Source organism: Camarhynchus parvulus, chromosome 10 (assembly GCF_901933205.1).
Source record: "Camarhynchus parvulus chromosome 10, STF_HiC, whole genome shotgun sequence".
Lineage (NCBI taxonomy): Eukaryota > Metazoa > Chordata > Aves > Passeriformes > Thraupidae > Camarhynchus > Camarhynchus parvulus.
In genome coordinates, this window is record NC_044580.1 from 11,668,722 (window position 1) to 11,695,155 (window position 26,434).

General features: G+C 39.5%; 2 long non-coding RNA genes across 2 annotated transcripts in view; both read left to right on the forward strand.

Moving 5' to 3' along the window:
* The window catches only part of LOC115907438, a 39,360-nt gene extending 36,794 nt beyond the window's left edge, over positions 1-2,566 (forward strand). Inside the window, exon 5 of the long non-coding RNA XR_004061047.1 lies at positions 2,532-2,566. This is a non-coding gene — a long non-coding RNA (uncharacterized LOC115907438). The remainder of the gene's footprint in view (positions 1-2,531) is intronic.
* A 5,085-nt stretch (positions 2,567-7,651) lies between these two features.
* Positions 7,652-25,328, forward strand: LOC115907436. Its single transcript, XR_004061046.1, has 5 exons — positions 7,652-7,768; positions 9,979-10,134; positions 13,693-13,823; positions 16,870-16,976; positions 24,615-25,328. It is a non-coding gene; the product is annotated as an uncharacterized LOC115907436 (long non-coding RNA).
* The last annotated feature ends 1,106 nt before the right edge of the window (positions 25,329-26,434 follow it).

Consider the following 26,434-nt stretch of genomic DNA (forward strand, 5'->3'; position numbering starts at 1 on the left):
GTGGAATTAATTCTGTCCAGCACATTTCATTTTAGATCATGTCTGTCTTTTTGGTAGTCTGCTTCTGCCATTTGCTTGGCTATTGAAATGACCTTTCTTACTTGTTCTTCATCTTGGCAGTTTTCAGTGGGACTGCCAAGAAAACTAAAATCCTCTTTCTTATTCCTTGAAAGCATAATCAGGGAGTTAGGAAGCCAAGATTAGTTTTGCTAATAAATGTGTACAAGTGAACTCCTTTGGGGATTTCTATTTTTCTAAGTATTTGCTCTAATGGATTATGAGTTTCTACCCTCCTTTGGAGATAGTTGGAGTGCCTCATGCTTCTTTGTGTTGTGGAAGGGAAAAAACCCAGTCAGTCTGGTCATTGATTTTCCAAAAATTTCCAAAAATTGATTTTCCAAAGCACCATTTTTCACTATTTTGGCAGTGGTAATATTTTGCTTTCCAAGGACACTACAAGACACAGCCCATCCCCTGAGGAACTCTGGTCTATCTGTTTCCTCCAGGGAATTACAGCAGGCATGGGAGCTCTGTCAAATTAATGTGTGTCAAGGTCACCATTCCTTGCAGGGGCTGGCTCACCTTGGAGAAAGGGACAAGGGTCTCTAGGTAAACAGAAATTGCTGTGTGATGATGAGTGTGCGTTCACAGATATCCAGAATCCTTATTTCAGGTTGCTTTAGGCTGTGTGAGGACACATCTCAGCCTGTCTTTGTCTGATGTCAGCTGGTGCATTGGAAAGGCAGGTGGAATTTCCACTTGGGAACAGAGAACCTGCACAGCAGCCTCTGCTAGCCTCTGTCCAAAAGGGTGAATGGATCCAGCCTCATCAATGACTTTGTGCTGGCTGCAGCCACAGATTTCTCTGAGACCATTCATAAATTATGGTTTAAACAGGAACATTTTTCAAGGGCTTGAAACAACTAGGTGCATAGATTGAAATAATGCAGTGTCATGGTAGTTTTACACTGTGTGTCTGCAGTGTGTGGTATTCAGTCTTTGCTGTTGGAAGCTGCCATCTGTGCAAACATTTTAACTGATACCATTCTGAAAGAAATTTGATGAGTGGCAGAAGAAAAATAAGTTATTTAATTAATGATTTGGTTGCACATATGGACATGTAATCCCTGGCCAGATGCATTCAGACATTTTGAGTCTTATATAAGCAGCAGGGTTGGTCTTTAGATAGCCAGTGACAGGCACCCACAATAAAGTTAATCCTGCCAGAACCCCCTTTATTTCTGGGGTCTTAGGGTGCTCTGTGTGTGTATTTCATCCCTCACCTCCTCCTGTGTTTCTGCTTTTGCCTTTTCAGTGCAGCAACAACCCCTTCAGCAGAGGCCCTTTGGATTGCTTTGATATAACATTCAAAAGGATCAAAGAGAAAGCAAGGCTCAGCTGGTGGCCTTTCCCTTTAAAGCAGTGACTTTTAGGCCATGTCTCTGCTACAGATGTTTGCTGGCACGACTGTGTCAAGCCAGGTTTGATGGGGAGTTTGATCCCTGTCAGGCAGATTTGTGTGAGCAGATGAAATTTCTCTGGTTGTGCTGCATGTGTTTGCTTGGCAGGAGTGAGCAGTGAATGGGCCTGGCTGTGCTCGTGGTGCAAGGGCAACTTTGCCAGTTCAAAAGGAATTTGCACATGGGGGACCCTGTCCCTGCTCGTGCAGTAGTGCCCAGGCTGGGCAGTGTTCATGGATGTAGCTGTGCTGCCCAGGAAGCAAAGCAGCTGAGCCCTTAAATTGATACTGCTCTGTTGGCAAAGACTCTGAAAGAAATGTAAAACAAGTCTCTGGTGTTGAACTGTGTTCTGTTTTAGGAACTGGTTTATCCTGTGCTGGCACAGAAACCCTCTCTGAGGCAGGCTTTTTTTCAGCTGGAATGGGTTTATCCTCTCTAGTTTAATTCTATCTCATTTGTTGAAAAACCTTTCTATAAAAGCAAGACATCAGTTTCTCCCCCATAGTTGGGTTTTTAGTGAAAATCCTGCTGTGAAGATCAAGAGACAGACGATGGACCTCTAAAATGTGACTGGCCTCAGAAGCCTTCCCATTTTGGGTGGGAATGCAGTGCTACAGTGTTTGCCAGAATGGGCCATAATTCCAGTGTTCCAAGAGATGTTCTCTCTTGGTAATGACTTGAACATGTCAGTAACTTAGGTACTTAAGGATTCCTTTCATTTTCAGGATGATGAGTTTGTAGTGCCAAGAAGAAGCATTTTGGGGAAAGCAGCTTATTTCTAAATGACTAAAATGGAATTATGGGCTGCTGAGAATGAGCCTGACAGAGGTGCTGCTCAGGACACACATCTGTGCCTACAACCAGCAGGCAGAACTGCACCTCCCTGAACAGAAAAAGAAATGGCTCTACTTTTTACAATGAGAGCTGCTCTTGGCTTGGTCCTTAAACAAAATTTAGGGTGTGGTACTGTTCTCTCCTGCCACAATCTAGACATAATTTGGACTAAATTACATTTGTTTTATTTAATTTCTTATTGGTTTGGTTTTTTTGGTTTGGTTTCTCTTTGTATAGGCACTAAAGATGGTCCAGGTTGTGGATTGCATGAGAACTCCAGTGCATATTACTGAACTCCACTACTGTGAATTCAGGTAAGTGCTATTTAAACACAAGTTTTGTTTGGTTGGGGTTTTTAGTAAGGGAAAATTGCCCTTACTGAGAAACAAGCTTCTATGAATGCACTTACTCTTTTCTAATGCTGCCATCTTTTTGAACACAATTGGAATTCACCCCTTTCCTAGATGTTTTGCTTTTATTTTATCTAAGGTTTTAATTTTTATACCTTTGCTAGGTTTATTGAGTTCCGGTAAAGGATTTTTTTTAAGAAAGTGATTTGAAGGTGTGGGACTCTTTTCAAGTATGGTCTTCAAGCCTACTTTTGCAACAACCCACTCAGCTGGGCTTGAATGGGGCTGATTCAAAGCTCTCTGAAGTCAATGGAAAACCTCCAGAAGGTTTCCTGAGCTTTGGCTGAGGCCTTTTTTGAGAGCATGAGAATGAAGGTATTTTTGGTTTTCACTGTTGCATTCTTAAATCTGAATAAGCAGAAAATTGGATTTATTGCTAATAGAAGTAGATCTACAAAAACAAAGGGCCTGTAGTTCTCTACTGTAAGGGATATGGTTTGGCAAGATGTAGAGCAGGTAACTCTTACAATGTGAAAAATGTAGACAATGGGAATTAACTGCGACCAAATGTACCCTGGAAGCACAGCTGTAATTTATAATGCAGTCAGGAATGCACTGCAGGCTCCTCAATCGATAAGCTAATGGGAAAAAAGCCTGCAATTAATTACAAATCAACTGGGTCAATATCCTTTAAATGAAAGATATGAAATTGCTAACATTTGGATGGAACTTCTTTGCCAAGTATATTTATAAACCTCATATAAAATATGATATTTATAAAAAGAATAAAAGCTCCTTTCACTGTTAAAAGGCAGCACTCTGAATGCCTGATTTCCTTTTGCTCTAAAAATTCAACTGAACTGACTTTATTTCAACAACTTTGCTACTGTGTATAAAAGAAGTGAAGTAATCTTTTACCTTCAATTCAAGACCTTACAGAGAAGCACAAGAGCTATAAACAGGACCCCCAGGGTGATGCTGCCCATGACTTCATGGTCAAAACATCTAAAATGATGAAAGTTTGTGCCCAAATGGTTCTCTTAGTAGATGTCAGGACCTGAAGTGTTCTGACTGGTGATCTTGGCAATCTAATACCTTGTTATATTTACAGAAATAGGCCCAGAAAGGGCAGCCAGGGCAGGAGGAGATGGGCTAATGCTGGCATTGAAGGTAGATTGTTGTCTGTGGGGTCTCAGCTTCAAACAACTCTGAGCCTTTCCAATTTGCTAAACTGGGAGTGCTACTTACCTGGAACCCTTTTCATCTGGCACTGATGATCTTTTCCATATATGTTCTATAACACTTCTGCTTTTCATTAAAAAGGTAGAGATGGATCATTGCCAAGGAGGAAATAATATTAATAACCTTGTGAATCTCTTTTTTTTTCAGATAAGTTTGTTTCATTACCTTGCTGCATGCTTTTTATTGTCCTTTTTTGGGAGCAGTGGAAATCAAAGGATTGCATTGTAATTATATAACATGAAAATGAAAATATGAACATGTGGAAAGAAGAAGAGGATCTGGAAGAGCACGTGGAAGTGGGTGAGCACTGACCCATTGAAAGGGGGATTTTACACAATGGCAAATGTTTGGAGCAACTCCTGGCAGCAAGTACAGGAAAAGGGATTGTTACTGACTTTGTTGGACTTGCCTAATTCAGAAGTACCTTGATGATGATTTTTCTTTTCCCCTTTGACAATTTTTATTTTAAAAAAACCTCCTGGAGCCCCTTTTTATTTACTGGTCAAATACTGATAAATCAAGGTCTTCTCATTTATCACAGAATCAGAGGATTGGCTAAGTTGGGAGGGACCCACAAGGCTCATCCATGTGAAATTTCTTTTCACATACCATTCATGAGGTTAAGTCTTTTGAAAACTACAACACAAAACAAACTGAACCAAGAAAAACCCAATCAAAACCTACAACAATTTTACAAAGAGATAGCAGCAGTTCAAGTCAACTAAAGCATGCTGCCTCCACAATTCTATTGTAGGCCATGCTTCATTTCTTTCTACTTTCTCTTCAGTTAATCATTGGTTTTCTTAAATACAAATGCATTAGGACAATAATCAGGTTTTAATTTAAATTTAAATGCATTCCTTAGTGTATCCAGTCAAGCTGTCTTTCTTCCTTCCTTCTGATGTGGCTTTTTGGGGGAAAGTGAGTGCAACTTCATAGAATTTTTTTCTGTCTTTGTCATTGTTTAGTCAGTCATTCTTTCAGAGACAGAGTCTGAACCTTTCACAGTCATTGTCATGGTGAGGCTGTTGGCATGGACTGGTCTCATGGCGTAAGTGGGAGTGGAAAAGGGTCATAGAAAAATGAATTTGTGATTCTGCACAGAAGAAGAAGAGAGCTGGGAGAGCTGGGAAGGGAAGACATCTTGAAAAATATGAAGCTTGAGGTAATTTCTTGTCTGATGCTGTATGTTGCTACTTCAAGAAACAGCAGTGATCAGTTATTTAAAAGAGTAAAAGGGCAGAAAATATTTATCCCAGTATTGCAGGCTTCTTGTGCTAGTTTATTTTGACAACTAAAATTCTGTGACATACTGCAGTACAGCCCTTCAATGGCTGAACAGCTGGCAAAATAGAAACCAGTCAAAGCAGCTTCTTTGGTGGGTTAATTCCACCATCAGGCATGTTCTTTCATCTAAATCTCAAAGTTAACACAACATTTTTCTTTCAAAAGGTTGGAGCAGGGCTAATCAAAAGTTGGTATGGCCCTTTTTCTGTTGTGTGTTATTTCCAGCAAGGGGGGTGACTTTGCTTAATGTCAGCTGCCAACACAAGAAGTCAGGACAGCAACAAGCCTCTGCCAGAAATATCTGCATGAAGTGGAGAGTGTCTCTGTGTGCTGCTTATATCCAGTGGCCTAAATCCAAATAAATAATGAACTAGCATTTCTTGCTTTGATTTCCAAGTGTGCTGTTACTTCATTCCAACACCTTGCTCAATTGAGTTCAATTTACCTGTTTGTAAGATGTGTTCCACAATATTTGCTTGATTTACTGTGATTAAATCCTCTCCTATTAGTCTAGGTCCACTTTCTTCTTGTTACCTTATACATCATAAGAAATCAAATTTTCTTCTTTGGAGGAAGTATTACATTCATACATGATGTAAACAGAGTAGCACAAAATTCTGAGATGAGTTATGGGAAGCTGGACAGCTGGGAACACAGAAAATAACATGGACATTCTTTGCAAAGAAAGCTGGAGGTGTTGGGTGTTGAACTAACACCTGGGAATTCATCAATATTGGATTATCTGCTCTTTTTTCTAAAGGGGCTAACCTGCTTTTTTAACAATTTATTAAAGCATTTTAGGAAATCCTTGAAAGTGCTCAAAAATAGTTATATAAACCACGTATGTCTTTTGTGTGAACTGTACAAACTGAGCCATAAAAACCAATATCTGGTAGGAGTGAAGTTTCTTAAACATGTATTTTATCAAATTAACCAATGAAAAACTGTGTTTTTTAAATTAAAAGAACAGCCAATTTGTCATGAATTTTAATATAAACTAACCCTCGACCTTTCCTTCTTGCATGTCCTCACATAATTTGTGTAATTTGTTTTAACAGTTATGTACATCTATTTAAATGCTTTATCTGGAATCAAATACCCCTTTTGATTTAGATATAAATTAAAAATACAGACATTGTTGATGTTAAGCCAGCCTATAACAAAGCTCAGTTGTTTGGCTCTTATGAGACAGCCGTGTAACAGTTCTACACATGGGTTGCTTGAAACCAGCTACTGGAAAGTGTGCTGTACCCAACATTTTCCTGGATTTTTAAAAACTATTTTAGCATCCTGACACAGTGTCTCTTTCATATAAACTGCTGCCAAGAGTAGATACAAATTTAGTGTGTCCCCCAGCCTGCTTTGTGAAGTTATGGCACATTTTGAAACGGTGCCAGTTTAGGATAGAAGGAAAAGTGCTGCTAGCTCTGGCTTGCTACTGTAAATGTAGAACATTGAAATGATGATTAGTGGGAAATTGGTGGAATTCAGGCCTGCCCAGGAAGACCTAAGAGGGAAAGGAGACAGAAATAGGTCTCACAGTTCTGGCACTTGATTTGTTTTCTTGGAACCTGATTCTCCTCTGCCTGAAATCTGCTAGAAGTAAGGGAAGATCAATAGTATTTGATTGTGAGACTTGGCCAGGGAGGGAGTGCTCTAGGTTGTGCTAACATGGGATCATTTGACTTTGGTGCTATTTTTATTCCCTCTCTTTTCTCCTCTGCCAAATTCACTTTACTTTGGCACTGTTTGGTCTCTGACCTTTCCATCTTATTTGCTTCTGGGGTTTGTTAGTTATTTTCCTTCATTACCTTCATCATCTAACCCAAGTGCTTGCCACTGCTCACACATCCTCCTCCAAAGGTAGGAATCAGAATTCAAATCCAGGAGAAAGTGCTTGGACAGCATTAATAGCTGAACCCCAGCTTGTGGGTAAAACTTAGTAGACTGAAGAGTTGGTCCACACTCTTTTCCCTTATTTTAGCATAGATATGTGGCAGTTTGGAGACCCCTCGTGTCACTGGGAGACAGGAGAGAGAAGAAGGAAAAGAAGCCTCCTGAGAGCTTCATTTTAGTGTCTGAAAAGCTGTGCTTACTCTTATTTTGTCCCTGTAACTATTTCATCCTCCTTCCAAATGCCTCTGTTGCTGCCACTTGCCTTCCTCAGCTGCAGAACAGCAACAGCACATCTGCTACCTGATGCTGGGGTGATTCTTGGTTTGAAATTCCTCTGAACACACAAAGTGTGAGCATTGCTTATCTGTTACTGCTTATCTATGATTATCCCAGAAAGACTCCACCATGGGCATTAATTTTAATTGCTCCATATATTTATTCATCAGAAATCCTCTCTCCCGTGCAGTTTGGAAATGTGGATGTATCTGAATGGCATACAAGCAAAATCTGACTGGGGAAATGCTGGTATGGACTGAAGGTATATTGATTTGTCCCTTTACTGCAATGGTTATGACAGGTAATGTCAAGGGAAGAGAACAGTTATGTCACTTGTGCAGAAGAGACTTCAAAAGGAAAAAAAACTTCACTAAAACTACCAGAAATACCCACAATTTCATTCTGATCATTCTGATCATTGAGGTAACTTAATCCTTCTGTATCTGGAACTCTTTGTTTTGTGGTTGTGTTATAGCTGTGCAACAAAATTGAAAAGCAATAAGTAGCGTGCTTGGGGTGAATTTCATATAATGAAATTGAAGCATATCATTTCCTTAAAAAAGTTAACATGGCAAGAGATTTAAAATGTGTGTTAATTTTAATAGATACAAATTACTGTAATCACATCAAGAGATAAATTACTGTAATCATGTCCCCTTAAATCTTTCAGTGATTATAATGCCCTTGTATCAGTGTCATGTTTCTAACAAGATATTAATTTCTTGTCATGTGTGGTCTTTAATGGGTATAACCCTGTATGGTGGAGCCCATTGCTCTTGGGTGGGACAACTATTGCTTTCAGCGGCAAAAAAACAAGATGGGCAAAGGCAAGAGAAGTTACAGGAGGTGGATGTGCAAATAGGATAACTCTGAGTCCATCCTGTCCTCTCTGCTGGAGTGCCAGGTCATCCCTCCTCCTGTTTTGGAAACAGCTGCAGTGATTGCACAGAGATGCTGGGATCCAAGGAGGCATCCAATGCCAACACTGACTTCTTCCAGTTTAATGAAAAGGGTGTGGGGAAGGGAAAATCTCTCACCCTGGAGGGCCCTCAGGTCTGTGAGATTACAAGTTTTTTTCCTGCACTGGTGTAGAAGCAGCCTGGAATTCACCAGCACACACTACCCAGAGATCCTCTGTAGAGAAACCTGTGCCCACGTTACTGTGGGTATTTATAATGACAAAAGAAAATAGTTATGACAGTGGAAAGCACTGGGGTTTTTTATACAAATTTAAGAGTAAAATGCTATACTATTTAGTTCCTGTTTTCATCAAAATCCATGTGGAATTTTATAAGTCAAAACAAGGGAAATGTTTCATAATATTTTCAGTGTAGGAAAGGGAAAAGGAACTGTTTTGCATTTGAAGCTTCTGCAGCATAACCAGAGGGGTGTTCACAATTTATAGATGATTCCTGTGCCAGGGACTTTTTCCCCTCTTCCTTTTGGGTCAATTTTCAGGGGAAAAACGTTTGAAAAAAAGGAAATTACTTTCAAACTGATTTGCTTTTTGTCAACTCCTTGCTTGATAGCAGCTTTGACAACCTATAATTTAAATAACTGTACTTTTGAGAAATATATTGTCCAGTGAAATATTTTCCTTACTTCCTCTTAATGACTGGGACTGTTCATTGAAAATAAACATGTAAATAATGTTATTACCATGGAGCAGAGTTAATAGCCTCTAATGGCCTGGAACCTGTGAACAATCATGCCCATGAGGAAGTCCTTACACAAATAGTCCTGGTAAACCCAACAGGAGTCTTCATGTGGTAAAATTACTCACACAAGTGAGTGTTTGAGAGGAAAATGTCATTGCTCCTCTCCCACATTCCTCCTGTTCCTCCATGAAAGAAAGCCAGCACATGAACATCAAAAGGCATTTTTGGTCCAATATGTCCCAAATAAGGATTTCATCTTAGACTAAACAACTGGTTTGAGTATTTGCTGTAACTATTATTGAAAATGTTTTTAATTTTTCTATTCACTTTCTAGCTTTTGGGTCTTGATTTAAATCATCTGTAGTGGTCCTACATAGTGTGTTCACTTGGTACTTAATGTTTAGAATGTCTGTTTAATACAGTTTAATAACCTCTACAGTTCAGCTGCATTTTACTTAAAAAGCATTCATTACTCTAAAAAGGTTTTGGAATGAGTGATTCATCAAAGAAGCTAAAATAGCTCAATCCTGTGTCCTGCTAACAAGGCACAAGATATTTGTTTAATTGTAAGTGCATATTCAAAGCATTTACAATTAGCTGTAGCATAGTTATGAAAGAAATAGTGTCTAGAAGGAGCTGTCATTTTTGTCTGACATGAGGTTACTTCAAAAGGCACAGTTCCCCTGCAGGTACTGAAGTTATCCAATTACACTTCTTGTTTGTTTGTTATAATTAGTGTGTTTTGGTAGAGGTTTTTCACGGGTAAATGAAAACTAGCTGATAAAACAGCTATTTTCCTGAACCAGGTAATAAAACTGATCACAATAGATCTGTGAGTTCTTGTAGCAGGTGTGCAAAATTTCCTATGGTGATTTTAGGGGGGGTTGGTTTGGTTTGGTTTTGGTTGGTTTTATTTTTCTACCGTATAATCCTTGATCTTAAAGTTAATATAATAACTACCTGCTTTTCATTTAGGCTGATTGTGAGTCAAGTCTGTATCTGCTGAGGAAGTTAAGTGATGCACCCTCTAATTAAGTCTCTGCAGCAGCTTCCTCCTACATAAATGGGCTGGTGGATTCCTGGTTGTTCCTGTGGTCACCAGTGCAACTGAGGGACCCATCTGAGTGACAGGTACTTACATCCATTTGGAATTCTTAATCACAGCTTAACACTTGTCAGCTTCAAAGTACGCACTGTAGGGAAATTAGTGTCACATCATGTGATGCAGCAGTTGTAGGGCTGCAAAGAAAACAGATTGTTTGATTATTTTTTTTCTTCCATGGCTAAGGTTAACTGCCTGGACAGCTGCAGTGGAGCCTCCAGGGCACGCTGCTTTATCTGATTGGTCTCAGGCTTGATCTGGCACATGAAAGGAAATGTTAGGAAGTTTCCAGCAGAGATCATTTTGCAAGTCCAAAGATAAGGGCAAGGTCAAGTTCACTTGTGTTTCCACAGTATCTGGTTACAAACATCGGCCCAAGAGCCATGCAGATAATTCCAGTTTAGTCTGGCAGTGGTTTGCACCTTCAGCAGATTTGCCTTGCTGGAGTATTTGTCATGTTCTGTTCACCAGCATCAAAAAGGCCCACTACAGTAAAGCAAGAGCTTTTGCCTTTCTCAAAAGGTGACTTTTCCTTCCAGGGACAAAACACATGGTGATTTTATCTCAGTTTTGATGTGGAACTTGCACTGGTGTTGTCAGCCTCCCATGGGGCTGCAGGGGAACGTTAATGTTTATTCAAGGAGTAAGTTGTTATTATCTGTCTTACATTATTTTAGCACATAAGGTTTCTCCTGTAGGAAATTACCATTTCTTCCATGCCTTCAGAACTGTGGGAGTTACTGCAGGAATATATGAGGTGGGAAAATAGAGCAGCTTCTTTTTCTTTTTAGTTTATTTTTTAAACAGTGTCCTTTATGGTTATTGTGACTAGTGTGTGAAATTTGAGAGCTGTGGCCTGAGGGTGGAAGGAGCTGTCTCTGCCCCATGAGGCTCTCCAAAAACATTTCCTGAGTTATGGATGAGCATTGCCTTACAAAACCCAGCCCTACACACTGCCCTCCCTCTGAAAACTGTTCCAGTCTCAGTGCTGGCTCCTCAATTAGTAAAAGTTTATGTAAATTCCACCAAGGTCTTGGTGAGATTTCCTAACTACTTTTTAATTTCTTAATTATGTATATTGTTATGCTGCAATGCTTTATGGCTTTATGTAATCAGTTTTTCTTATGGCAGAGTTGCTGGTTAGTGGTGCACTTCAGTAAAAACCACAATACAAATTTTTCTCTTAGCTGTTGCTACAAGCAGTAAATTCTGCGGTTAAAGGAAGGAGCGTATTGAGTGAGCCTGTGCACTCTTCCATTCAATCACCTCAAATGCTGTTTTGTGTATGCTGTGTGTGAGGAACAGGTCTGCAGTGTAATGTGTAGTTCCCAATTTCTTCCACAGAGAAGCAGAAGCTGTGAGAGTTTTTCTGTCCTTTATTTTTTTTGAGGTCTGCATTTTTCTTCATTTCAAAAAGGAAAGTTGTCATCCCCCAAGTTAAAAATCCATACAGTGAAATAAGTTGGCCTTCTTTCATGAAAATGTTTGCTCTCTCTACCATGAAAACAGAAGATTACAAATTGGCTGTAGAATATCTTGATACCTCTCATGTAAATTATTCTACCACTCACATCAAAAAGCACAGCCAGTACACTGGGTAGAGAGATGCCTCTCTGAATCTTTTTGGGATCTGTTTTCAGAGAGATAATTGCAGTGGTGCAAACAATAATATAATAGTGAAATTAAGGTGAAGTGAATGATGCGCTGCCACACAAAGCCTGAAAAGATAGAGCACTGATCTGTTAAACATGAGTTATGGTTTTATTTTTTTGTAAATTCTCCAAGATTCTAGTCTGGTTTTGATTTTGGAATGGGTGGGTGGTGGTAGTTCTTTTGTCTTTAGAAAAGCATCTTTTATAATTAAAGAGGCACCGTCCTGGCATGCTCTGGTCACTTGGATGGTTATTAGGGAGAGCTGTGTGCAAGCTGGCACTAAATTAAACCCTCAGTCCAAATCCCCACTGTGCTCTGAGAGGAGACTCATACCAAAAGGAGCATGTCATGTCCTCAAGTCTCCTTTGCTGACATTATTAAGGGCTGGGATGATTTCCTGGGCAATAATGATGGGTGCATGTCCAGCTGTCCTGCAGCAATCAATCCAGAAGTGGGAGCAGTGTGCCCAAAAGGTTCAGTGCTAGGTGTTAGGGCAATTCCTGCACCATTTCTATCACTTCATTTACAAATTCTGACTGTCTCGAGGCATTTCTCTTTTCTGTTCTGTTTTCATAATTTTTTCCCAATACCATGAAACCATGTTTAACTTCACATAGTGCTTTCTTCCAGGGAGAGCTGAACTCCACACAAATTTATCCTGATCAATCTGTGTCCAATCTGTTACTGGCTTGATCAGATAGAAATGGATGTTATTAGTGAAGCTGGCACATTGCTCCTAACCTTTCCTGATGGCATATTCAATACTTGAAAATACCAAAGATCTAAATTTAAACAAGATCTATAAAATCACTGTCCCTTTTCCAAGAGATACATAATATGTATCTCATGTCTCTAAAAGTCCTAATTTGAAAGCATGTGGTCTTTGTTCCCATTTAATGTCTAGGGTAAGACATATTCCCGCAAAGTACACCCCTAGCTTTCAACTTTTCCTTATTATTTTTTATGCTTTTTAAAATAAAAGGAACAAGCATTTGCCTTTCAGTGAACCTGTCCTTCCTTTTCAAAGCAGTGATTTTTTTAAATTGACTTTCAAAGAGCAAATCAATCCCACTAAACTGCCACACTTTTTATCCTAATAATTTTTTCAGTTGCTGTGTTTCTTATTCTACATCTGCATTAGTATAACTTTGTTTTTTTCCCTTTTAACCATAGCATTAATACTCATTTATGTCTTTTTACTTTCCAGCTTTATGAAGGCACTATTGACTCTCACCTTTGTAAATGTCTGCCCTCGAAGTTTTAAATGTTTGCAATAAACACACAATTTTGCTGCCATCATTAGCAGCCATTAGCCATAAATTAGCTGCTTCATTTCAAGTTCAACTTCCATTTCTCCTAACGTAACATCAAGAATCTTTCTCTCCTGTCCAGTCTTACACTGGTGGAGTAGGGAGATGAATTTCAAAATTTTAAGAATTACACAAGTGTAGTTTTGACTGCAGTCAGGAATACACCCTCATTAAGTATTTTCTTCCTTTTCTTGGCTAGTGGAAATCCTTTGGATATTTCTGTCAGTGTATGCCCCCCGGAATGTCTCTGCTAAAATATCCAGACATTCCAAGACGTTGGTGGCAAGATCCTGAATCATAACTGTAGTAAATTTCTGGTGGGTGTTGCTGCCTTTTTAGATCTCTGTGGGAGATCCTACCTTTAATCCCTGCAGTCAGACTCTGCTATCGTGACTGTGACTCTGCATGTGAAGAGCCAATTCTCCAGGAAGACAATTTATTTCAGTGATGTGTTCATGTGACCTGACTGATTCTGAGGTGAGAGCACTGACATCAAGGAGAATCTGGCCAGATATGGGCTCTTATTTTGGTCCTTAGATAAATATGGCAAGTGTGCTGTAAGAATGGGAGGGACTAGATGAAAGGCAACATTGCTTGTGTTTCTCTGATAATCTGAATTTTTAGGTTCTTCTCTCAACTGTTTGAGTTTGAAAAGCAAAGACAGCCAAAAGGAGATTGTTTTGGAGAGAAGTGATAGCCAACCTGGGATAGCAGTCAAGGAAACCTCAGTGGTGTCATGATTCAATCACAAGGAGGTAAGAAAAGTTCTGACAAAGTCTTCCATGTGAACCAAATTTATATTTTAGAAATTCTGCATGTTCTGTAGTTGATTTGTAATTGATATTCAGCATCCACACACATTTACACCAGGTGAAGAGCAGAGGCTGCCTAGGTCTCCTGGGAAAGCCCATTGCCCAGCATGACAGCAGCTTTTCCTCCCTGTAATCAGACTTTCCATCCCTTTCCTCTCAGGTCCATGTGGATTCCTCACATGCTGATATTTGTGCTACAGCTGTGTATCTTTTTCCAAGGTTTGGGAAGAGAAGTGTCACCACTTTCTCTCTGGAACAGGAGGGATACTTGTCTGAGTTGGCAAGGTGATCTCAAGGCTGCAGAATAAGATTTAAAAGTCTTGGTCAAAGGGAGAGGCCAGAGCAATATCAAGTCACCTTAGAAGATTTGACTTTACTTACAGAGACCTGCTACCCTCAAACACATGGGGCAACCACACTGATAAACTTCGTCAGGGTCAGTCTGTGGGGAGGTGCTGTAACACAGGCTGCTTCAGAAATCCAAATGTTTTGTTCTCTGATTTTTATTTTTTTTCCTGCATTCTACCCAAATTAATAATTTCTTTGATGAAGTTGCTCCTGATTTACACATAAACGTGCCAATCCCCTTCTGTTCCTGTCTATCTTAGAAAAGAAGCATGAGGAGTTCAGCTTTTCCTCATTCAATTTTTAGTAAAACATAATAATTATTTTTTATATAGAAAATAGACTTAGGCTAGGGATCTTGCATTTTGAAAGGCACCATTTAAAAAACCAAAGACAGATGGTCTCTTGTACCCATAATTTCTTCTTATAAAATGCATTTTGAATTATTCTCAGTGGGTTCAGTATATCTTTTTCCTAGGCATGAGCCAATTTTTTTCCCTCCAGCCTACAGAGGAATATACACTACATAATAAATACTTGACGCATAATTTGTTGCTCACTGTGAGATGCCTCTTAAATATTTTGTTTACATTGTTTACATGTGCATATATTGCAAGCTAACAATAATACAAGCTATATTGAAAACTCACATACATTATTCAGGGATTTTAGTCTATAGAATCCAATAATTCTTTTACAGAACTGACAGAAAAAGTTTTAAGGACGCAGATTTCCTGGTAAATGGCTCCTCCAAAATTTCAATACATGCTACAGTGTAGGGCCAGCAGGAAGGATAAAATGCAGTGGCCCTACAGTGGTTTTAGGACAGCTGTCTGTGCTCTGAAGGCTGCTACACATCCGTCTCTGTCATCCTGCTTTTACAAATTCTACAATCCCAACGTTGATGCTGTACTTGACTTTTCCATTTTAATAAGAGGTAAATGTATTTTTAAACAGTGATTGTGTTCAAGGTTCTTCTTTTTAAGGATTTTTTTCCCCTTCTCTGAAAGGGCTTTCTGGCCTCTGATTTCTCCAAGTCCTGGAAGCTTAAAGCCAAATGTTCCCATTGGGGTGGTTTAGGTGGATATGGACTTTCAGGAGGGACTCTGGGATGTGTTTCATGTTCAGCAGTAAGGAAGGGACACAAAACTCTTGTCTCTAAGCCAATGGTGGCCAACAGCTCTTCTTCAGCAGCCTTGCATGGGCTGACTCTTCTGTGTGGGGTAAGGATGAATCTGGGGCTGCTCTTCTTGGTGACAACAGAAACCAATGCCAGGAAAATTAATTCACTGTATTTCCTTCTGGGTCTTTCTTACATTCTCTAAAACAAACTGGAGGAAATCCATACCAAAATCTACCAAGGGATATTTAAAAAGGACAACATCTGACTTGAGGTCCCTGAGCCAGAAATGGCTGGGACTTGGGAGAGGACACTTGGGGAAGTGTTGATTGCTCTCCTATTACAGTTTTCTGTGTTTATCTATTATCACACAAGATAATTTGGCTTTAACTAGTACAGCTGTCTGTATGTCATGCAACTCAGGTTTACATGGATTTATTGATGCATAGTGGATATTCACACGTCCAGTGGTGTGATGCAGTGTGTGTGGTGCAGTTCTTCCCAAATCCTCATTAGAGCCAAAGGGGAGGAAAATATTCATGCAGAAGGTGATTCAGAGACACCCTGGGTTCTTTTTGTCCAGGTAATCCTCCCTGCAATGGCAGCAGAGGGGGATAAAACAGCTGAGCTGGCTGATATAAACTGCGTGGTGTTGTGCGGTTTCCACACCAGCACTGAATGTCCCCCCTTAGCACAGGACATGCAAGGTCCTGCGTAATGAAAATTCATTTTGTGCTGCTTCAAGACACCACATCAGCTTTAACAGCTAGTAACAATCATAATGCAATTATTCTGTTTCATGGCTTTGAGGAGAACAAGACACAAAGGAGCTTTTTGTCGGGGGGTGTGAGGCTTTTTTATTGCTGTTAAGCTGCAGTGTAAAATTTGCTGTATGAGGGGCATCTCCTGACCCTCCCTGGTGCTCAGCAGGGTGGATGGGCAGCTCTTTGTCCCTGCGAGCAGCTCCACCCTGGTGGCTTTGCCTTTGCTGCCTGCACAGAGCCCAGCAGAGGAACAGCAGGCAAAGATTGACCCGAGCAGGGCGGGGTGGGGCTGGGGAGTGATGTCCCACAGTTTGGCAGCTCTGCTGTAAATGTTTGTGACAGAAATTGCCCCTTGAGCTGTGCTGGAGCTGCCACAGATCCTGGTCCCATGGGCCTCCAGCCCCGCCTGTTTTCTCACTGCGTGAGAGAGAAGCAGTAGAATAACAAAAGAAAATTTCTGACACTTTTCACCGGTTTTCCCCCCCTCTCTCTTTGTCTGGGATTATGCTGAATATAACTTAAGCCCTAGTGCCCTCTTCTGATCTTGAAATAGGTGTCAGTCCTCAGCACACCTGTCCCTGCAGCTCCTCCTCAGCAGCCAATTGTTTGAAGTTAGGCGAGCATTTGGGGACACAGATATTTTAATTTGTAATCAGCTTTAAAGCTTAAAGCTTTCAACATTTACTCTGATCAGAAACAGCAGCTTAGGCATAAATTAGCCTTTTCTATTAAAAAAAACCTTTTTTTTTTTGTCTCCCAGCAGGGGCAGTAGGCTTGATGTGAAGTCCACAGCAGTGAAGGGATAAACCCTTATCAGCTCTGGCCCAGCCCCTGACACAGCACTCAGAGTCACTCAGGCTGAAAGAGGTAAACTGTTACAAGATCTTCAAGGAACAAAGACTGATTAAGGATAATCTTGTAGAAAATGTTACCTTTTTTTTTGCATAAATTTAACATGGGAAATACTGGTAAGTGATAATTGTACAATTCCCTGGCTTTTCAGTGCTAGTAACCCAAATTTAGTTTGTGTCCTTATATGCAGGCATGTGTAATGTATATTAGGTATATCCCTGACGCTCAGCTGCAGACTGTATCAATTAGTTCATTCATCATTTCCAGGCTGCCACCTCTGGGATGGAAGGCAGCAGCTGGCAGGGAGCACACAGCAGTTCTGCACAGCAGCCCCAAAGCCAAGCCAGAAACCCTGGTTCTATTGTAGGGTGGTTCCACACACGGGGAACTAGAAACCTCTTCTTTGCAACAACACACACTTCCTTTCTAAAATCATATGTTTTACTGATAGCCATTGAAAAAAAAAATACAATATTTGCCCATAAGGCATATGATATATCCAAAGTATGCTAAATGTTGCTAAATCTTCTAACACAAAATATACTGCAAAATAAGGTTATGAATTAATTTTCACAGTCCTGGCTTTCTTAGACTGTGGTTGTTTGCTTATGTTTTAAGCAGATAATATTCTGCAAACTGAGAGTTGTGCAACTGCAAATAAACATTCTCTACTGACCAAACTACTTGTTGATAATTTTAGATGGGAATTTTTGAGAGACTGATGGGCAGATTAACACTAAAGGCCTCTCTAGCAAGTGGTTTAACAACACATTAAGCAACAAAAGGGATATTTATAGCTCTTTGCTGGAATATGAGTTTTCCAGCTCTCTATTGCCATCTTGAGTCCCTGCCTGCCTTGCACAGAAAAACCAAACTGGGTGTAACACGGACAGAGACAAAGGGAAAATCCATTTCGTGTCCTGATGGCCGGAGCCCTCTCCAGTTATCAGGTGAAAGTCATCAGGTATCACAGAAACAACATTATTTACTCCAACTGAGATTATACACACTGTGGCACGCTGCAGGGAGAGCCCAGGGCAGTGTGATGTCAGTGCAAATTTGTTCTTGCAGGATGAGGTTCTTGGAAAGCAGCTGAGCTCAGGGCCCAGGGGAATTCTTGGATATGTGCATCCTGCAGACACCTCTGGCTGTCAGGGGGACTAGCAAGAGTTTAGAGTATATTTACAGGTGGACTTTAAAATTCTGAAAGGGCTATTCTTCCTCCTGTGCAGAGGATTTGATAGCATTCTCTTTGTCCTATAATTGTCCTTGACAAATTTCTCACTTTCCTCTGAGAATCACTAAGGTGGGAACTGCAGGACCTGATCCATCCTACGATATTTTAGTATGTAGTTACTACACACTAAAGAAAACCTATGGATTTCCAAGTTCTTTGGGATAGGTGCCATGGAAAGAAGCGTGAGGCCTTTCCTATGTGGGCATTTCTCTAACACCTCCTGCTTTCTACCTCAAAATGCTCAGACTCTTTTTTATTGGTTTATAACTTTCAGAAGTCCTTGTTTTTATTGTTATTATTCCCTATTCTCTCCCACTGCCCTATTTCACACTTGGTAGCAGTGTTTTCAGCCAGTATTCAGAGCTCAGTATTTATGAGTGTCCCAACAGAAGGAATGCACTGTGAGATCATTGTTACTAATTGAATACTTGGTGGGGGATCTCTTCCCCTCCACTGACTGCTTGACAGAGACTGAAAATAAGTTGCTAATACTTGATTCTAATAAATCTACTGCCCATAACCTGTTTTAGAGTCTTAAGTGTATTTGGGCATAATATCAGCAATCAGTACTTCCCTCTTCCAAACAAAGGACACTGTTTGAAGGAGCCATTAAAACTCCTTTCTAATAAATCTCAGAGTAGCAGCTGACACTAACACAGTTTGAGCTGGGCTAGCACAGATTAAACCCTGATGGAAACAGCCTGGATCTTCCACCCTGCTCTCTGCTGCTCTGTACTGCAGCAAATATTGGTCCTCCCTCTTGGTTTGCTGTCCTGGGGGTTTCTGCAGTGCCAGGCTGGTACAAAGGGCTCCTAGACCCCCTTTCCTAGGGCTGGGATGAGCTGTAGGTGCCATTCCTCAATGCCCAAATGCAAGTAAAACTCTGAAGGTGTCAGAACTCTGGGCTGTGACTCCACAGAATAATTTGCACAAAGGAAAATTGAATGTTTTGTGAATATTTTTTGCTGGTTGCATCTGAACAAATGGCGTCTCCCCAGGCCTCTGGGAACCTCAGGTGGTTTTGTACTCATTCCAGAATTGCTTTGCCCTCCTAAGATCTGGGTGGTTCCTCAGGTATTGGTAGTGGATCAAACTTAGCATTTCTTCAAAAGAATGGCCTCATTTATTGGATTGTGCCTTCTCTACTCTGCTGGCAATGGCCTTCCAAAGAGGTGCTCTGGCACAGCCATCCTGGGCTCCCAGAACTCACAGAGCTGATTATTTTTAATAACATTCTTGGAATAATCTCTGGATGGTGTATATTTGCATTTGTATTGATGTCATCACACTGCTGCAGCTCTGTCTTCAATACTCCTTTTTATATATTTCCTGTAAGTGCCACATTAAATGATCATGGGATTCTTGGAAAAGCAACAGGAAATTATATAATGGTGCCCACAAGTCTGTGTATTGACTTTTCCACAGACTTGCTGGTCTCTGAGCCTAGAAATTATTGGTAAAACAAAGATATTTGATCTTATTTTCTCTCTTGATTCTTCTTACTGTCTGAGAAATCGTGGTCTTTTGCTGTTCTATTATGAAAAAACAAAAAAGATAAAAAGAGCTAATTATAGAGATTATTGTGGCTTGATTATAAGGATACTTGTTTAATTTAGTTGCTTTACATTCTTAAGCAACTCTCAGCAGGAATTCAGATGGACACACTCTGTCCTCTGCAAGTGAGCTATGACTGGCACTGAGATGAGCAGAAATCTCAGTAATGGAATCACAGCTCTGGTATAAAACTTGTAGGACATGAAAAGAAATAATTGCCTTTTAAGTCTACTTTAGTACATTCAAACCATAAAGCATAACCCATAAAAATGGAGCAAAGCTGCAGGGAAACCTGGTGTCTGTGGCATTGTTTCTCAGGAACCTTACACAGGTTGTGGAGGACAAGGCAAAGGTTTCTATGGAAAATTGTAGACAAACACCTGATGCCAATGTCACAGAAACAAGAACAGCTGTAAGGCCTAGGCTTTAGGCCATGTCTAAAGGGTTCTCAAAGTGCTTCGTGGAATGTTTTGAATATTTATAGCTGAGAATTCAAAATCCTTCTCTTTGTTGGCCTGAAAATAGCTTTGCTTTTGAAGATACAGTGACTCTGTCTGGTTTGTGGTGATTTTACCAAATAACTTTCCCCTCTTACGGGTTTAGTTTTTATCTGAGGGATAATATATCCCCTAGATGTTGGAAAGAACCAACATATTACATGGCTTACAGCCTGCCAGTCTCATTTGGGTAATTCCTTCAGTAAATTCCCTTCTCATCCAGGATGATTCCTTGATCAGGCCAAGTTGGGTTTCCAGTTTCCAGCACATTCCTCTGAAAGTCTCATCCCTGGGGGAGTCCCCATCCACGTGTGGCACTGTGGGGTGGTGGCACTGCCCCAGAGCTGGCAGTGCCTGCCAGGAGCCCTCAGTGCTGATAAACTGATAACCACAAACCCAAAGGAAGGCAAAGAGCAGCCAGCCTGCTCTGAAAGCTGCAATGGAGCCTTTCTCTGTGCTGAAGTAACTCTGGGACCAGGAGCAGTCTAATCTTACCAGGGTGAGGTCAAAAAGTGCTGCTTTACCCTGCAGCAGCACACTTGACTCCAGCAGCAGATGAAATTAATCTCTCCTGATCTCTCCACTGGGACTGCTGGATGCTTTCCAAGGCTTGGGCAGGCCTGTGGAGCATCAGCTCCAGCACTTCAGGGCTCCTGGGGTCTGAAAAAAGACACATCCTATAAATGCTTCTTCAGTTCTCCACTCAGGGCTGGCAGCTCTGCAGAGAGCAGAGCAAAGGATGCAGGGCAGACATTTGAGATTTGCTTTGCTCCTCACAGGACTCAAACCAAGTGCAGCTGCCCTGGTTAGAGCTCATCAGTCCCACATTCACCCTCTAGAACAGAGACAGTTGTCCTAAAGCATTAAGCTCTTACATGGTAATTTAAACAAATAAAAACCAAAGACATTTGGGGTGTGACTGCTGAGAGCATTTTAACTCCACAGGCACGAGATTCTCACACCTGCTGTAATTCCTGAGATTCCTACTTCACATTTAATTGAAATTGGACATTAATTTGTATTTTCTGAATGAGAACAGCCTCTCTGGCATTTATTTTGTTCAGATACGCACGTTGGAATAAAACTGACAATGGCTCAATGTAGTAACATACTGAACAGAAAGTTTACTGAAAATTTGTTTATTTTCCACCCCCTCCAGCACAGAACCACTGTTTTATGTGCTACTCAAGCTTTTTACTTCCTACTGCTTGGGAGTTTAGCCTGTTTGGAGAGACTGCAAGAGACAACAAAAAGTATTGGAAACCTCTAGTGTATTTGCTGAGAAAGTAATCCTCTTTAGCTGTTTACCTAAATCTTTTCCCAAAGTAGATTTCTGTAGCCACATTATGCTACTATGAAAAAGATTTGATTCAGCTGAGGAGGCAAATGAGACAAATGTGTTTTGTCATGATTGAGAATGAAGAAAAATTAAGTTTCTTTCCATTGTAAATATTTACACGGGTAGTGTAAAAATTTACTTTGAGGTATTTTCAGTGGGAACACAGACTGTTTTTTAAATAGCCATAATCTTCTGAATGTTGTTGCTAAAGCTTGGTGACTCTTTCTTCTCTGTTTTCTGACAGATTGTATGATGAAATGTCAGGTGCACTTTCAGAGCATGAAGCATCATCCTGTTTTATTGGTTTAATCAGTGTGAAAGGAATGATTTAATTCACTATCCAATTACATTCCTGAGTATGTTCATTTTAATAGGCTCAGCATTTCCCTAATTTATCTGCTAATCATTAGAAATGCATTTGGCCTCAGCTCAGAGACTGCTGTGTCCTGGGGTTCAAGCTGGGATTAGCACAGTTCTAAGAAATCCAGAGCAAGCCTGAGCAATGGAATCAGAGTATTTTGCACACACTCAGGTGAGAGCAACTGGGGCTGATGCTTTGTGTGCTGAAGGCTGTGTGTGCTCATCTCCACAGGCACCCACAGAGGTCAGGGCATTCCCTGGCTGATACAACTTCCTTAGCAGGGTTTAATTACCAGGGAAAGTGCACATAGTCATAGAAAAATCAGTTTATCATGTAGTTAAACTGGCCTTGCACTTGTATGTTTTTGAGCTGGGTGAGCACTTGTAACTTTGATTGTAGTGGCTGTACTGGAAGTGGATCTCTGTGTCTTCTTGGAATAAAAAATGTTTTTCTGAAAATTTAACACCTGGTAGGAGTCAGGAAAGGGTGAGATTTACTCACAGCATTATCACAAACTTGTTCAGCACAAATCTGAAAATTGAATTTATAAATCAGGATTAGTTTTGCTAGGATACTTTCTCCACAGCAAACTAAATGCCTTGTAAACATTGCTCATCCCTCTTAACTAACAGAAAATACTCTTTATTATTTATTTATAGAATTATGAAGAGTATTGATTTCTACACTGTTATCTATATAACTAGATATTTATTAGAAATAAGCCAAGCCTGAGCAGTGAAATTAAAGAGATTTTTTTTAGATGTCTAAAATTTGATCATGTTGTTATTTGGACCTGCCATAAAAACAGTACCAAGAAGGTTTCTAATAAGTCTCAGGGCATACTGCTACATAAGAACTTCTCTCAAAACTAATCTTTTTTAATTTATGATTAGTGATTCCATGAGCCTTTATTTCCCTACAAAATGCATTGTTTGGACATGATATAATGTTCTGTTTCCTGTTTCCAGAGATCTCTGGAAACAGGCTGATTCCCAAAATAAAGAAAACTGACTACAAGAGTTATTAATGTCCCCAAAAGCAAACTCCTACTCTGCAAGATTAATAGAAATAGTTCAGTCTTCTGCAAAAGTGTCAGTAGAGTTAAATAAGTTGTATGAGAGTCAGATAAGACTTGGGGTCAAGAAGAAAAGATAAATAACTAAAAGTCACCCTATAGTCAATATAATATTTTGTTACAGCTACAGTATTTAGCAAAGTCCATATGGACACAACACAGTTTTGATACATCTATTGGAGAAATTATATCATTTGAACAGACCTCCTTTAAGTGAAATATCTGTTTTGATCCCCTCTTGGGGAAACACATTTTCATGTTCCAGGATGAAACACTTGTTGCTTTTAGATTTTTATATTTCTAGTTCTGCAGTGAGAGTTGATTGACAAACAGCAAATGCCATATGCCTCCTCCTCACCCTGCAACCAGAAGGCTGGGGTTAAAAGTGAGAGGGAAAAATGGGAAAAGAGTAAGTGAGAGCACAAGAAATCTAGCAGCATCAAAGATCTGTGCATACAGTTGCAGAATTACACATTGAGGCAAGTCAGCTTAATTATAAATTATATGTGGTAAATTTCAGGATGAAAGCATTTTAGAAACTAAATCCCATATTGGTATGTTGCATTATCCTGAAGTGACCCTGGGCAGCCAAATGTTCTTGCAGTCTGTCCTTGGCTCCTTTTTTGCATTTTACAGGTTCCTAAGCCAAATTTGCAAAGTTAAACATCTGAGCTGTAAATAAAGATCCCTAAAGCCTACTGTGCTTTCCTTGTTCTAAGAGTCCCTTCACAGTATGGCCTCAATTCAACTAAGTACTTAATATGTACTTAAATCCCACTTAAATCAATGGGATTTAAACATTTGCTTAAATGCTTTGCTAAATCATGGCCTATTAAACTGTCTGTGTTGGAGATCAAACTGTAATTTATATTGCTGTGATTTCTTCTTCTGGTGTTAAACATGAGACCCCAAACTACATTTCACTGTAGTCTTGCTTGAGTGAAGCTGAACTGTTTAATGGGAATGTGTGCAAGACCTGTATTCCTCACGTGCAAGAAACAGGTTTTATTTATCTTGGTCATCAGCTGTAGTAAACTTATGTTCCTGATAAAGTGAAGTCAAATAAGCTCTGTTAAGAGGCTGAATGTTTCTCACACACCATCATTTTGAAGATGAATGGCATGGAATTTTTCTTTTTCAGTAATGTGTGCAATTCCTGGTTAAACCTGGGAACATACAGTTATTTGTACAGAATGTAGATACATGAAAATATTTGTAGAGGAAGGGGGAAGATTTTAGATTTCTATTCTTTTGCTGATTTGTTGGCAATCTCTTCCTGGCTTTTTTTTTTTTTTTGCAAATGCAACTAGGGTTGACAAGAAAAACAGCCTTTTGTAGCTGAGGAGGCAGCAGGAAAAGGAGTTGCCAAAAGAGCCGTCAAGAGTCTCCAAGTAATTGGATGTGTGTAGAAAATATGTCAAAATTATTGCAACTACATATAAGTTTTTTAGAAGGAAGTCAGATGCTCCACAATGGCTGGGATGCCCATAGAGATTACTCTGGCCTTATCACTGTTTTTTTGGAAAAGAGTGAAGATGAATGGTGGGAAAGTGAGGACACTTCTTGACTTCTTCTCTTCTCTGCTTGTAGTGGAAACCAGCCAAAACTCCAGCTCATATGCCAAGAAAGCCCAAATGAAGAGATGAGTGGAAAATACCAGATGCTTAAATTTGTCTTGGATTTTCTCAAAACTGCTAAGACTGGTTTTCTCCTTAATTAGCCAAATAAGGGATGGAGTGCATTTGTTTTTCATGTACAGATATTTCTTGGATCCTATGGGTTAACCACCTCTAGGGCACTGCTGTCCCTGTCAGAAGAGGAGACAAATGTGGCTTTTTTAGACAACATGAAGAGGAGATGAGTGCTGCAGAGGACATCCCATCCTCCTCACCCACAGCACTGCTGCCCTGCCAGGATTCCCCCAAGACTGAGATTCCTGGGATTGCTGTTGCCTGGAAGTCAGTTTACATTTCTGTCCTGAGAAGGAATTACTCTCAATGCATGATTTTTTCCCAACTAGACAAGATTTATTTTCAGTCCAAGAGCTGTCTTTTGTTCAGTGCTTAGTTTGTTGTGTCACTTTTAATGACTACAGTAATATCTGGAAAAAGAGATAACTAGAAAAGCCTACAGCACTTGATTATTCTGCTCAGAATATCTGACACAGCCCTTTCAGAGAGCAGATGTAAGTGGTATGAAAGCATACAATTTCATGGTAATATTAATATTCCAGTTATTTCCATAAATTTATACAATATACAGATACACTAATATTAATGTCACACTTAGAAAAAATGAAATACATGCAGGATATTTTGTGTTTTAAAACAAATTGATTTAAAGGTAATGTTTATATTCATAATATGTTTTAATAAGAATTTCCTACTAATATTTAAAATCCATGTGTCATCATTTGGAAAAGAAATCCTACTTCAGAATGTAAAATAGTCTAAAAATTTTAGGGTTCATCACTGATTGAAAATGCTTGTTATGTATTTTATATATATATTACATACATATATATAATATAATATATATGTATATATTATATATATTATATATATGTATGTATAATATATATTATATATGTACATATACATATATATGCATGTATACATATAGATGGATGTGTGCGTGTGTGTATATATATATATTTTTATATATAAATAAATAAAATAACATTGTTTCTCGGCAGGTTTTTTTAAACTCTCCAGTCAACCACTACAGAACTTCAGTGAAAGGGATAAAACAGTATTTTTTTGAGCAGGGGAAGTAAATATTTTTTTATCCATCATTTGCTGTTACAACTTCTTCATATCTGTGCGCTTATTGATAAATCTTTCTTTTGCAGCTCCCTTTGTTCACAAGCCTGGATAAAAAATTATAGCTGCTTTTAAAAATCTTAGAATGTTTCAGCACACTTTGTTTCACCTCAAAGGCTGGTTTTTGAATCGCACATGAAAATGTTCCATGTTTTCATATTAGTTTTTTAAGATTTAAAGTTTGCACAAATATTTACAACTACCCACTCTTTTCTCACAACTAAGAAGTATAGATATAAAAAATCCACCCCCTCTGTTTTCACACTTTTTATCACATATTGAATTAAATTAGAAGGGAAGATGGAAAAGAGATCAAATTGCAATTATATTACTTTCTTCAAATGATCATAATTTGATTTAATTTCAAATGAAATATTAATAAAGTGTTAACTTGGTGGGAAATGCCATTAATGGAACAGTTTCCCAGGGAAACAGAAGTAAAGTGATTAACTGTCCTTTCTGCTTCAGTAATGAGATATTTCTAAAATAAACAGTTTTGCCTGGTTTAGCATTTGTCTCATATATTTATGCCCAGTTCTAGAACCTCAACCTATACATGGCATGTTCTGGACCTTGTTTGAGGGTCTT